The following is a 14,438-nucleotide window of genomic DNA, read 5'->3' as shown; positions in this document are numbered from 1 at the left end:
AATGGGGGTTTGAACTGCAGTATCAGCAATTTGGAAAGAGTATAAAGTACCATCCATTTTCGATGACCTTAGAGGATCTGTGGGATTTAATGCAGCAGGAACCAGACAGAGGAAAGAAAACAATGGCTGACTCAGAACTACTCCATCTGATTTAGATGAGATTCAGGCAAAATCCCACTAAAGTGACATTATTTGTAAGAATGAGAAATGGAGGTGAGGTGAAGCCATAGCAATTGCTCCATGGTGGAATCCCTTTAACTGCTGTGCTTTCACAGCATTCTTAAGTGATGTGGGGGGGATTTGAGGCCCAGCGTCATTTCTTCAAATGGCTTTGGCTAGAACCTGAAGTATTAATAAGGTTGTATGCTGTCCCTCAAATCATTGCCAGGTGAACTGAAAAACAGATCAGTTTAAGGCTGACTTTCAATACTCTTCATGACCAATGCAGAGGTGAGCCCAAACCAGCACAGAGAGGATTCTTCTCTTGACAGACCCCCAGGATGGATTTCTACCTTTGTCTCCAATGCTGTAGGCTCCTGAGTTCTGGGTCTGTTTGCATTAACAACCCTTTCTACCTAATATTGGGAAGGACTCTAATGCTCTCCATATGAACAGTGAAGGATCTGAGGAAACCTCACCCAGGTGATTTTGAGGGAAGTTACAGTCCAGAATTTCCCTCATCTCCTCAAAGAAAGAAAGGAAAGAACAAAATAAACATCAAAACTTAGGGGCCAGGTTTGAGACAATTGCAAAATTTTAGAGGAAATTACTTAAGAATAGGAAAGAAGTAGTTGTGGACAAGGAGTACCCGAAGCTTATTAATGTCTAAATAAGTGTTGATAGTAAACACCAAAATAATCATTGAAAGAGACAAATATGTAAAAGAAATAATAAGCTAGCTATAAAACTGACCAAGACAGCCTTTGCTTTGCCCTTTGTTGGACTAAACCTCAGACAAGTTTCTTTGTGACCATAGGCTTCTGACTTCCCTTTATGTAAAACATTTACTTTAGAAAACTTAGAATTGTAAATTCTTCTTTGATTTGGGAGATCTAAGTCTTTTCTCAGCTCTACACCCAAGAAGGCCCTTCTCAAAGGCCTGAGGGGCCATTCTTTTGAAATGTAATCATCAAACAGAGCAGCCCCTCTCTATTGGATGTTAGGAGCCTAATTTAAGTAGGTAGGAAATTAGCAAATACCTGTGGCTTAATCATATTGATCAAACTCACCTCCCCAGGGTCCTCCAGGTAACTCTTCTCTAGCTAACCCGAGTCTAAAAACTGCCCAGTCCTTTGTTTCAGTCAGTTCAGTTCAATCTCTTGATTGCAAATTATTGCAACAGTCTCGGAGGAAATCTTTTTTTTGCTTATTTAACTGTGTTCTGTGCAACTTGTCTTTGACAAAATCCGTATCATTTCAATAAAAGCAGGTTATATATAGTATAAAATATACGTAGTCCAGGCAAAATGATAAGTTTCTCATCATCATTTCATACAGGTACGTAATTACATTCTGGAAGATGAATTGACAGAAAAAAAAAAAGTTAATTCCAGGCAAAATAGATTCAAAGCAAAGGAACAACTAAAAATATAAAAGAAAAGATAAAACTTGAAATTAAATTAAAATTCCCAAAGATGTGAATAACCCATTAAAGTAATATATAAAACCAAAAATATTTTAGGGGAAAAAAAAGCCCTCAAAAATCCAAAGCGGAATTAAGCAATTTTCTTTCAGTTGTTGACAATCTGGACAGAATAACAAATAAGGATATAGGAAGTTTAACATTGGAATCAATACATTTTATTTATTAGGCATAATGTATTTTCAGAATTCTTAAATTCCATCAATGCCACATCTATCTTAAATTTGAATTAATTATAACTGTTTGGAAGAAATAAGTTAACAATATAATAAATACAACTACATTACACTGATTTTAAATTACTTACTGTTTACAAAAACTTTAAATTGTTGCTGAAACAATTTAAATTGTGAGGGGAATGTGTCTTAGAATTAAGGTTATACCAAACATATAGCAATTGTTTAAGGCTTTAGTTAAAGATTATAGACTCCTTTAAAATACATTTAAACCTTTATTCTTTCTAATATATATATAAGAATAATATATATATATATATATATATATATATATATATATACCTTAGAGAAATGCATGTTTAGGTGCAGAAAGTTACATGTATAAGAATGGTCTGAGAAGCACTATTTACAAAATGACCACTGTTAACTACCATTAGGAACAATTCAAATTCCACCAACATAGAAATAATAAATAAATTGCATTATTTTCATTTGGATAAAAATGTAGAGACTTTTTATACTATTAAAAAGAATGCAAGTAAGTGAATCAAACATTTGCTTCAAGAAACTAAAACAAATTTAAAAAGACAATGAAATAAACCTCAAGGAGAAGGATGCCTCAAGAAGGGATTTAACAAATTATTGAATAAAATAAAAGGAAAAAAATCAGCCATATTTTAAAATAAATCATTTAAACTTTTCTCTGAAAATAGCTATAAAATATGACAGATAGGATTTCCTTCTGCTAACCTATAGAGTCTACGTGTTTTTTTTTCTTCAATGACCACATATTATTTAACAAATATTTAATTGCACTTGCCACTAGTTTAGACCCTGGAGGATAAATATACAGTAGACAAAATGGACAAGGTCCTGTCTTTGGCAGTTCATGGTCTGTAGAGAAAAGAGACAAAATAAAATAATGCTAGGCAGTCATAGAGGTGTGTGGAAGGCAGACAGAATGCTCCTTTAACTAGATCTGCAATGTTACATGCTTCCAGAATAAGGCTCAGTTTGGAAGATGACATTTCTGGTGCAGCAAACACATGTGCAAAGATATGAGGAAAGAGAACACAATAGCATTTTTAAAAGAAATCCAAAGTGACTGTGTGTGTGTGTGTGTGTTTTAACTGTAATATTCAATTATGAGCATTTGAGAATGAGAGAAGATGTGTATGAGCTTACACTATGTAAGCTCATAACAAAAGTGCTTAGTAATATCTAAATTATTCATTAGGGAAAATGAAGATCTAGAGGGCTAACAAAATGAATTTTAAACAGAGCTGCTACTTGTATTTTCTTTATTTTATTGTGGAAAAAATGTAAATAATTATGTTTAAAATTAATTCCCAAATAAACTTCTATATTTTGAGTTAAAATGTCCCCAAAGTTCATGAGGCATTCGCATTTCTTTGATTTAATGTTCAGTCCTGGCTATAGATGTATTGCAAAAAAAGAAAAAAAAAAGTGCATTGGTACCACTAGATTAATGTTTTTAAAAAAGAATCCCAGCTTCTTCAGTTAAATACATTATTCAGATAAATAACACACTCCATTAATTCCTGCACTATAGTCCTATGCAGATTTTGAAAATTATTATGGAAAACATTTTTAATGTCATTTAAAAGCCTCTATATATGTGCTCAAATGAGAAATGTAGATCAGAAGTTACTGTGCTTCCATTAAAATAAATCTAACATATGCATATGCATATATATAGGAGTGCTGTGTTTTTTCACTGGGTTTTAAAATTAAGCTGATTTTTGTATTCTTTTGTAATAACATAATATGAATAAATGCCATATTTTCAAAATTAGGTATCCTGTGTAATTTCATTCATTCATGTTGTATTTATTATTAGGCATCACTGATTTTGAAATGATGAATGTAATGTTCTTTTTATTTCATGCATGAATAGCTTTCTGTGATCTTATTAATATCATTATTCCACATCTGAACAGCTTCTTAAAATACTAGGAGCTATGATGGCCAGTCATTTTGTCAAGACTGAATTTCTTTCTGTGTGAGTTTTCATTTACTTATTTTTGCAAAAATGAAATACTAAGACAGTTAAGTAAATGTGCCTTAAAGACAACCGTTTGCTCAGCCCAGCATGTAGTGAAGTGCTTTAATTGTGAAATCAATTATTTTGCACAAAACTAATTCAATTCAAATAGAGACACACAATAACTGAGTGGCAGATTGCACTCTAGGATGCACTGCAGCAATTTGGGGCTTTTCATTTTTATTCTACACCATCCTGATTCCCTATCGGCATCGTTCCCCAGTTGTTATTCCTATAACATGGTTGCATCAACATTCAATTTATTCTGCAGTAGGAAATAAACTATTTAGATGTCAGTCCTCCAAAGATACCCTGCTACATGAGTTCTCAAAGAAGGAAGTATAAACAGCTAATTGAAAATTCTGATCTTGTGTTTACATTGGCATCTGCATTTTGAATAGTCTGCATAAAATTTAAAATGAGAACTTCTTTAATAATTGATTTGCAGTATTTGTAATGAGAGGAATCTTTTCCCAAATATGAGGCTACAATTTTCTGTCTGAAGTTAAGCATGTAGAACAAGTAGTCTGATAAAATTAATAATTAGAAGGAATAAGCAAAATAGAGTATCAATTTATAATGATGTACTTTATAATATCAATAGTATAATTATTGCAGTAGCTCCAGAGAACTTTTGATAAAGGCATATATCCTGAGAGTGAATTTTGGTTGGGAAACCAATAGATCATATCATATTTTAGAAGCAGATCATCACTAATCACCTTTGGTATGATAATCCAGGAAGGATCTTTCTCTATTTAATTTAGAATTTGTTTCTAGTGTTTATGATTTTTACCAATAACTTGATTTGAACATATATTAGTAATAGCCTTCTTGATAAAAGGCCATAAGTAGAGTAAATGGTTATATGCTATATATTGAGATATTAAAGTAAAAAAATATTATTTTCACCCTCTCAAATCTATATAACTGAGATGTTGTGAATACCTGGTGGAAATAAAATTGATTTTGATGTACAAGAAGCTTAACAAATCCATCTTTAAACTGAGAGCATGGCTTGAATCCATCATGCTCTTGAATTAATTTATAATGATGGGTATTAAAAGACAAAGACCAGCCAGATAGAATCTACAGAGCTGCCTGAGGAAGAAAAAGCCTTGCCAGTGGGTCAACTAGAAACAAAATGAACCATAAGTAGAAATATCAGCAGCAAAAGTTAATCAGTGACCATGCACTTGACTGATTTCTGAACAATATGCACTTTAGCTGAATGAAACCTAGCCGCTCCTATCTTTTTAATAGTTTGTGAGTCCGGAAAACATAAGCTATCTGAGCATCTTGGCAAGTTATATTCTTCAACCCTCACCTCAAGTTCAACTTTGTCTGGGAAACCTGCCATAATTGATTGGAAAAGAAGTACAAATTCTTTCCTATTCATAAAGCAATAAAGAAAGTTTCTAGCCTATCTTCCCAAATGTACCATGAACCATTAAAAATAAGCCACACTTAAAACAATCTTTTCCAAGTGATCAATTTTTCTTAGATTATGAGCTTGAAAAAGGCAGAGATCTTACTGAATTAATAGATTGCTGAACTATGAAAAGAAGTCAAGAAAATACAAATGATAAATAAATAAATAGATTGTCTAGTTTGCCAATATTTCTAACCCGTGTTTAGCAGTATTTTCAATACTGTCGTGGGTTTCATTGTCATAATATTCTAAAAATAAATGTAGTTATTAAGTTTAATGAAAATTTTGAATATTTGTCACACAGCTTTTTTAATCCTTGAGGGAGTTGTCTGGTTCAATTTTCCTTTACCTTTCTCCACTCTAACCTACAAAGGAGCAAAATAACAAGAGAGCTAAGTGAAGAAAGGTAATTTGGATTTAAAAATATCTAGGGGAGGTGCAGAGGTATTTAGACAGTTTCTCCCCTTCTTTGATTCCTGCTAAGTGGGCCCCGTTTCAATTTCTTTATCTAGTGTCAACAGGCTATAAGATTTTTTGCAAAGGAATACATCATTTTCTTGGTTGACAATCTAAAAATAGTTTCCTTAAAAAATGCAGAAGGAACAAGATTTTCACATTGCTTCCCTTGCTTTCTTTCACGCTGATAGCATCAAAGCCAAAGCCATTCCAGTCAGCAAGTTCCTGACACCCTGATTGGCTGAACACAATGAAAACTTGCTGGGGAGCAATTTTAAATGTCACAGTTTTTGTTTCCATCCATAACCAGGTGACTGGGCGAACCCAAAGGCATATGTAAGGAAGGTACAAAGAGGTATCCTGGGGAAAATTCCCACCTTCTTAACCACAGCTGTTGAAAAACTGTATGTGATGTGGAAAGGGACATGGAAGGCCAAGATCCATGCTATAAATGAAGCAAGTTATCTGTCAGACAGCAAAAGGTATCTCTAATAGGAAAGAGGGAAGGGGTGTGGAAAATAAAAATGACTTGGGAAACATGATGCTTGGGTGCAGAAGATGACTCCAGAGATAGAGTCCACAACTGGCATAAGGAGATTCAAATCTGCACTGAAAATAAGCAGCTGGTCATTATCAGCAACTTTCAGCCCAGAGTGATCTCCTTTTCTTGTTTTCTGCCTGCTCTGCATAATCTCGCATATTATGTTCCATCATTTTATACATTTCCAGAGTTTGAGATTAATAGGCAAGGAGCCTATTATCTACTGAGGTCAATACAAAATATTTAATGCTTAGATATGAATTAAAATGGGGAGTGGTCTCTCCCTCTCTCTCTGCCCCTCTCCCACTCATACTCTGTTTCTCTCTCTCAAAAAAAAACAAAAACAAAAACAAACATTAAAAAAATTTAAAGGGGCACCTGGGTGGCTGTCAGTTAAGTGTCTGACTTCAGCTCAGGTCATGATCTTGTGGTTTGTGGATTAGAGCCCCATGTCAGGCTCTGTGCTGACAGCTCAGAGCCTGGAGCCTGCTTCAGATTCTGTGTCTCCCTGCTTGTGCTCTCTCTGTCTCTCTCTCTCTCAAAAATTAAAAAATAAATAAACATTAAAAATTTTTTAAGGGGGGTTGGAGGTAAAACAGGAAAAATGTCTTCTACGGAGTTCATAGTGAAATTTAGTGCTTTGTTAAATTTAGTTAATATAGCCTTTTGTGAGGATTAAGAGTTATAGGGAACATTCTGTGCTTTAGAAAACTGAAAATTTGTTCATTTTTTAGAGTCTGTTTTTCCAGATTATCTGATTCTGATCCATAGGGGTTATTTTACAAGGATGTAAACTATTTCTTATCTAGGGACAGAAAATACATTCCATCAGATGGAGGTTCAGTTGACTGCCCTTCCTGTCCACGAGGGGAGAAATAGGAAAAAAACAGTTTCTATTTGTAATGTCATTTCACCATTTCTTTATATGAATTTTGTTCTTTAACTTCTTCTTTGAATGAGTTACAACATCTATCTGGTACCTTCATTATGAGTTAAGTAGATCTTTAATATGTTCATTTATGTATGCATGGGATTAATGATTTTACCATTAAATATATTCTTTCACAGAGTTAAGATGTATAAAAACAAGTGGAACCTGGTATAGGGAGAGATGAATAAACATTGTAGTTGCTATTTTTGTTATGAGCCAGTATTCATGATTCTATGCTCTGGGACATGGTCATGATTAAAATGAAGAAGGTTAAAGTATAGTGGGAGAATCAAGTGAATAAATAGTTCCAGTATAATGTATTAAGAAATGTAATTCAGGTAAGTACAAGGTCCTATAGTAATGTGGATAAAACAGCAATTGACTCTGTCTCAGGGTCAAGAGAAAAATGGGGTGTGTGTGGAGGGGCAACAATTGAGAGTAAGATTAGAGAAGGAGTTAGCCAATCACATTATTGTCCCTAGCTACTGCTGATGAATAACTATAATCAGACATTGTAATATTAAACACAGAACCAGGACAAAAGCAATGAGTGAATAAGCTCTCTTTTACTCAATCAGAACTAAAATGAGCTGAAGCACAAGGTCACATTTACTAATACTAGGAAGTCGGCAAAGATACAAAGTGTAATGTTCTCTATTTAACCTGTGTAGACTTAGCAGTGGCTGAGATTAATGATAGCCCAGGACAAACAAAAGATATAATCTCAAAATAAGTGAAAGAAAGTTTATAAAGCAAGGTTAAGTTTAAATAAAAATTTAATGTTGACCTTTCTTTTAAGGTAATCACATAAGAGGGAAATCACATAAGAAGGAAAAGTAATAATACAACTTGAAACTCTGTATCTCTGTTCAATGTCCTTTTATACCTATTCTATCATTGGTAACCTCTGGAAAAAGTCTCTGTGAATTCAGCTGAAGAAGGGAATTCTAACACTGTTTTATGGTTAAGGACTCTTAAACATAAAGAGGTTTTTATATTATGATCTGTGATAATAACGATAAATGCTTTCATGTCTATAGAGTTTCTACTTCAAAAATAATTTCTACGTACAGTATCCTTTAATCCCCTAACCACTAGTGAAAAGGTGGTTATTTTTCACGTTTTATGGATGAGAACGCAGAGTCTTTGAGAAACAAAATTTTGTATGCCAAGTTAAACAGCTAATATGTGGCCCCCAGCTTTCCTGATCCTGCCTTCTGTGATTTTTCTACTACAAGTTGCCTCTCAACAGAAACAAAACTTCATGATTTGGAGATACTAGGGTCACAGAGTTTGAGGTTGAGGAGCCAGTAGGGCTGGGGAGGGAATCTGAGAGTAAAATTAGGTGCTGGAGCTTTGTTTCTAATTCTCAGTTTCTTTAAATGCCAGAAGAATGGGCAGAAGGGAGGTGTTGCAGGAGCCAAATAGGCCATCCTTGCTTCCTGCCCTACCCTTATGCTATAATACGTGGAGGGAATTAAGATTTACATGCTATCTTGGTTTATCCCAGCACTGTAATTTGTGACTTCTGAAAGAAATGCATTTTGCCTTTTTTTTTTTAAAAAAAACAACACAAGATTTTTATTTAGTTACTGAAAACGTGTAAAGATCAAGGAAAGGTCTAACAACCTCCCCCTGCCCCCATAACCATATTAGTTTCAATAACGTTAAATGAAGAAAACTGTGTGGTATAAGCATAGATTTTTCTTGTTTGGCTTCATTGCATAGGACCCCAAATTCCAATTTGTTCTTGAGTTTAGTTTAGGCCGTTGTTACATGCTGCATCCCGGGGAATGAACTAATTTATCAACAGCTTGCAGAACCACCACCTAAGGTTTTCAGGTTGTGCCCTTAGGAAGTTTCCCAGCCAAAAAAAATGAGGGCACTCAATTCCAACCCATGTTCCACCCCACACTCCGTTCCTCAAGGGCTGGACCTGAGGTTGGGCTCAGATCATCTGGAGGGGGTGCACACTCTTTTTTATTCACACCAAGGCACTGTATGTGCTAGCAGAGGCAGTGATGAAAGGAAATGGAAATGGTAGGAAGGACACTTGGAAAAAATGGTCAAGGAGTTAAGGTTCCTTTAGAACCCCCCTTCTGTTTTCTATACACTTTCTGTTGGCTCAGAACCCTCTCATCTTCATCATTCACTTCCATTCTAGTGCCCTCTCCTTCTTACAAGAACTCTCATCTTCAAGGGGTAACTCAGCTAGTTAGTGACAAAATAAGGCTTCTTTGGGAGGGCTTCTACCTTGCAAATTAGAATATGGAAAAAAAGAAAAAAAAAGTTTCCTGGCTGGCAGTTAACTGGGACTCTTTCACTTTAGAGTAAGTCCAAACTGTCTTCTTTTTATCTCTAGCTTTCCATCTATTTCACTTATAGATGGTTCGGTTCTTCCTTGCAGCTACCAGAACCAAGGGCTGCCCCCTTGGATGAAGAGCCAGAGGTATGGGACCTGTGGCAGCTTTTCTGAGAAGTGTTGTGTGAATCTTCTGTGTTGTTTGTTCATTCTCCTAGACTGCCTTCATCTTATCACTCCTGTATGAGATCTGTCCTGGAATCAGAGACTCTGCTTTACTCTTAGAAGTACCAGGGCACCTGGGTGGCTCAGTCAGTTGAGCGTCCAACTTTGGCTCAGGTCATGATCTCACAGTTTGTGAGTTTGAGCCCCACGTTGAGCTCTGTGTTGACAGCTTAGAGCCTGGAGCCTGCTTCAGATTCTGTGTCTTCCCCTCTTTCTGCCCCTCCCATCCTCATGCTCTGTGTCTCTCTAATAAAAACATTTAAAAAATACCAAGTCATTTATTCCAGACCTCATGAAGGAGACACTGTAAGGTTGAACCTAGTTCCCTAGAGTTCTGTGCTCTGGCTAGGAGTTAAAGTAAAAAATAATTGTGATTCGTTGTTTCCTTCAGATATAGACCCAGAAGTGGAGTGACTGGATCATATGGTAGACCTACTTTTAATTTTTTGAGGAATCTGCATATTGTTTTCCATAGTACCTGGACCAATTTACATTTCCCACCAACAGTGCATAAGGGTTCTCTTTTCTCCATAGCCTTCAAGAACTTATTTTGTTTTTTGTTTTTGTTTTTGATGATAGCGATTCTAACAGATGTGAATGATAACTTGTTGTAGTTTCAATTTGATATTTCCCTAATTATCAGTGATGTTGAACAGCTCTTCATGTACTTATTGCCCATTCAAATGTTTATTCAGGTCCTTAGCCCATTTTCAAAAATTGGATTATTTGTTGTTTTACTATTGAGTTGTGTGAGTTACTTATATATTTTGGGTATTAACCCCTTATCATACATGCATTTTGCAAATATTTTCTCCCATTCTGTAGTTTGCCTTTTCACTTTGTTGATCATTTGTTTTCTGCACAGAACCCTTTTAGTTTGATGTAGTCCACCTGCTAATTTTTATTCTGTTTTCTTGTACTTTAGGTGTCATATCCAAAACATCATCACTATCCTAAATAGATAATCTGTACCACTAAACTCATTGCAGCCTTATTTACAATAAACAAGCTATGAAAACAATCTCAGTGTTCACTGACAAATGTGTCGATGAAGAAAATGCGCTATATACATGACACACCCATAATCCCACTTCCCCACCCCCCCACACACAATTCAGCCATTTAAAAGAAGGAAATCCTGTCATTTGTGACAACATGATGAACCTGAGAATATGATGGACATTATGCTAACTGAAGTAGATCAGACAAATACTGTATGATCTGAGTTATATAGAGAATCTAAAAATAAACTTATTGAAACTGATCAGATTGGTGGTTGCCAGAGGCAGGGGGTGGGAAGACGGACTGGATAAAAATGGTCAAATGGTACAACTTCCAGTTACAGGCTAAAAATATTCTGGGGATGTAATGTACAGCATGGTGACTGTAGTTAACAACACTGTGCTGTATATTTGACAGTTGCTAGGAAAATAGATCTTAAAAGGTCTCCTCACAAGGAAAAAATTATAAGTATCTGAGGTGACAGATGTTAACTAAACTTATTGTGGCGACCATTTCACAATGTATCAAATCATTAAGTTGTACAGCTTAAACTTATATAATATTATATGCCAATTATATCTCAATAAAACTGGAACATAAAGCCTTAACTAATAATAAGGCAGTTGTTGGCCCTGCTTTGGCAGTTATCGTGTGGTGTTTACATTCCTCCTCTGCAGGGATACAATGATGCAAGAACTGGTATGAGGCATCTGTTTTGGCTCTGAACAAAGAAATAAACATATTAAAAGTTATCCCTTCAGTGGAGCAGATCTTAAGAGATAATTCTCTGGACTCCTGTTGTCTGGGTTCAAATCTCAGCTTCATGCTAGCTGTATAATCTTGAGAGCCAAACTGCATATCTTCCTGTTTATAATGAGGAAAATGGGGGTGTCTGGGTGGCTCCATTGCTTAAGCATTTGACTTTGGCTCAGGTCATGATCTCATGGTTCGTAAGTTTGAGCCCCACATCGGGCTCCATGCTGGCAGTGTACAGCCTGGTTGGGATGCTCGCTCTTTCTTCTCTCTCTGACCCTCCCCTGCTCATGCTTTCTCTTTCTCTCTCTCAAAATAAATAAATAAACTTAAAAAAATAAAAAATAAAATGATGAAAATGAGCACTATTTCATAGACACTATGGAGTTTAAATAAGAAAATACATGTAAGTCCTAACATAGTGCCTGACAAACAGTAGCACCCAATAAGCATTAGCTATTAATTAAATAATTCCCATTACTGCTTGTCATGAACAGAATTAGACCTTCTGAATTTGGGGAACAATACACTGAACTGTTGGTTAATTGGATAGACTCCTCCTTCACAGAGAAATCTAATAGGCAAGACGTCAGATCTTCTTGTTGATATAAATATACTCTGATACAGTTGGACATAATTCTGTTTCTGCCATAGAGGCAGTTTAATGTTAGACTTAATGTGCTTCACTACTTGGAAACCTGTTTTGGACAATCATGCCATCTGACTGGACCCTGAGAAGGTTGTATTAATCAATAAACACTGAGCTGCTACAATGGCACATCATGTTTCTGAATTTTACTCTAAATATGGAATAACACACTCTGCAAGTCTTTTCTTGGCTGCTTGATAAGCCAGTTTGATGTTATAATGACAAAAAGATAATTTACTGAGGATATAACCTATTGGCTGTTACTCTGATGGCCTCAGAGGATCTTCAAATCGATATTCTCTTGCATCCTCCAAGTTCCCTGATGAGATGCAGGGCAACTTCTTCTCAAGTCAAAACTGAAATTAGAGAATGATGGAAACACAGTCCATCAGAGCTGCAAATGACCTGGGGAATATCTTGCCAAAACCCTGACACAACTGAGACATTGGAGAGGGCTTCAGACAGCCCCTGGTAAATTCTATGTGATCATTTCAACAATTCTGGAGTCAATGCTGGGAAATATCGTCTATTTGAAGAAACAAAGTTCCTTGCCCAAAGGTACCTACTCATGTTCATTAGGAGGTCTTAAACTCAACAGAAGCCGGTTGACTGTAAAATTGGAATATAAGTCTCAAAGCTAGTTATCAGATGATTTATCAGACCATGTAGAAAATAAATGAGAATATCATGGACACCAAGATACCATAAGGAAGACAAAAGGCTCAGGAACTTAGGGTGTCTACTTCAGCGTGAACATTCATAGAGCGATAAATCCTAGCCTGCTGGATACATAGGAAAACACAATAGGACTAGGAAATAATGCAGTGGATGCTTCTGTATTGTATACAAAATTTCTTAAGCTGTGAGGACCTGGTAAAGACACAATTTCAGTGCCTATTATGTTCTCATGTGGAGAAATGTCATAATGCAAATTGGTGAAAGAAGCAGCTGTGTAGAGCTGCATACTCTACAGACACACAGGAACAGATATGCAGGTTTCAGAGCTATACATATTTATTTTGGCAACAATATTTGTCATAGGAAATCAAGTCAAAACATTGTAATAAGCTAGTTTCCAATATGAAATAGACTTTCAAACCCCAGAGAATTCTTGGGGAAAGGCAAAAAACAAAACTAAGAAAAATATTCTTAACTAGCTTAGCCTATCACCCACTCATGTTTCTGTATCAGATCTGGGTCATAAATTTCATTACATTTCAATTTTCTCCATTATATTGTTCCATTTCAAAAAGAAAGTCAGCTTTTGTTTATCGAAGCCCACAAACCTGGAGGCAGGCAGAATACTTAAAATACAAATGCCCATATTTAGAGGAATAGAATTTTTCTAGTCATAAAAAAAGACCTTGCAGAGTAAGGATTAAGATCATATACATTATAGGGGCGGCTGGGTGGCTCAGTCAGCTAAGTGTCCGACTTCAGCTCAGGTCATGATCTTACGGTTCGTGGGTTCAAGCCCTGCGTCGGGCTCTGTGCAGACAGCTAGCTCAAAACCTGGAGTCTGTCTTCTGTTTCTGTATCTCCCTCTCTCTCTGACCCTTCCTTGCTCATGCTGTCTCTATCTCTCTCTCAAAAATAAATAAAACATTAAAATTTAAAACAAATCATATACATTATTTTTCATATAATACTCCACCTATAATATCACTGTGTTCCAGCATTTAAAAAAATGTATATTAAATCGACTTAGAAACAAATAATCATAATAACAACACCCGCTCATTGTACAAAAGGAAGTCATAAACAGTCACTTTACGCATTAAATTAAATACTATCCCCTCTTTCCCTGCCAAATCAGGAGTATTAGGAATCGGGACAAATGGTTATAGAATGCTCATGTTCAACTCCAGGAAATAATTATTTGGCATAGACTCTACAAAACACTCTGCTAGGATCTGTGGATGATCAAAAGGTAGAAAGACATACATACATTCCTTAAGAACTTAGAGTATACTAGGAAGGACATTTGTGATATTTAGTCATATACCTATGGCACAAGGCAAGCTATGCTATGTCTCCTAGTAGCCATCAGAGAACACAGCATTCTAGGCAAGAGAAACTGCCTTATGAGTAGTAATGTTGCTGTTGCTAATGACTGCTTCTTTGAAAATTCTTGATGGGGACCCTCTACAGATCTCCAGTATTCTCTTTGTGCAACTGCCTCTTCTTTAGTACCTTTTCCTTTAAATGCCAATAGGTAAAGACTCTCAGCTTTGCTCCTCAGCTCACAGAGTCAGCTGGGGTCT

This window comes from Hyaena hyaena, unplaced genomic scaffold, assembly GCF_003009895.1.
Source record: "Hyaena hyaena isolate Hyena2069 unplaced genomic scaffold, ASM300989v1 scaffold_168, whole genome shotgun sequence".
NCBI classification, from domain to species: Eukaryota; Metazoa; Chordata; class Mammalia; order Carnivora; family Hyaenidae; genus Hyaena; species Hyaena hyaena.
Note: the sequence above shows the minus strand (reverse complement) of the source record.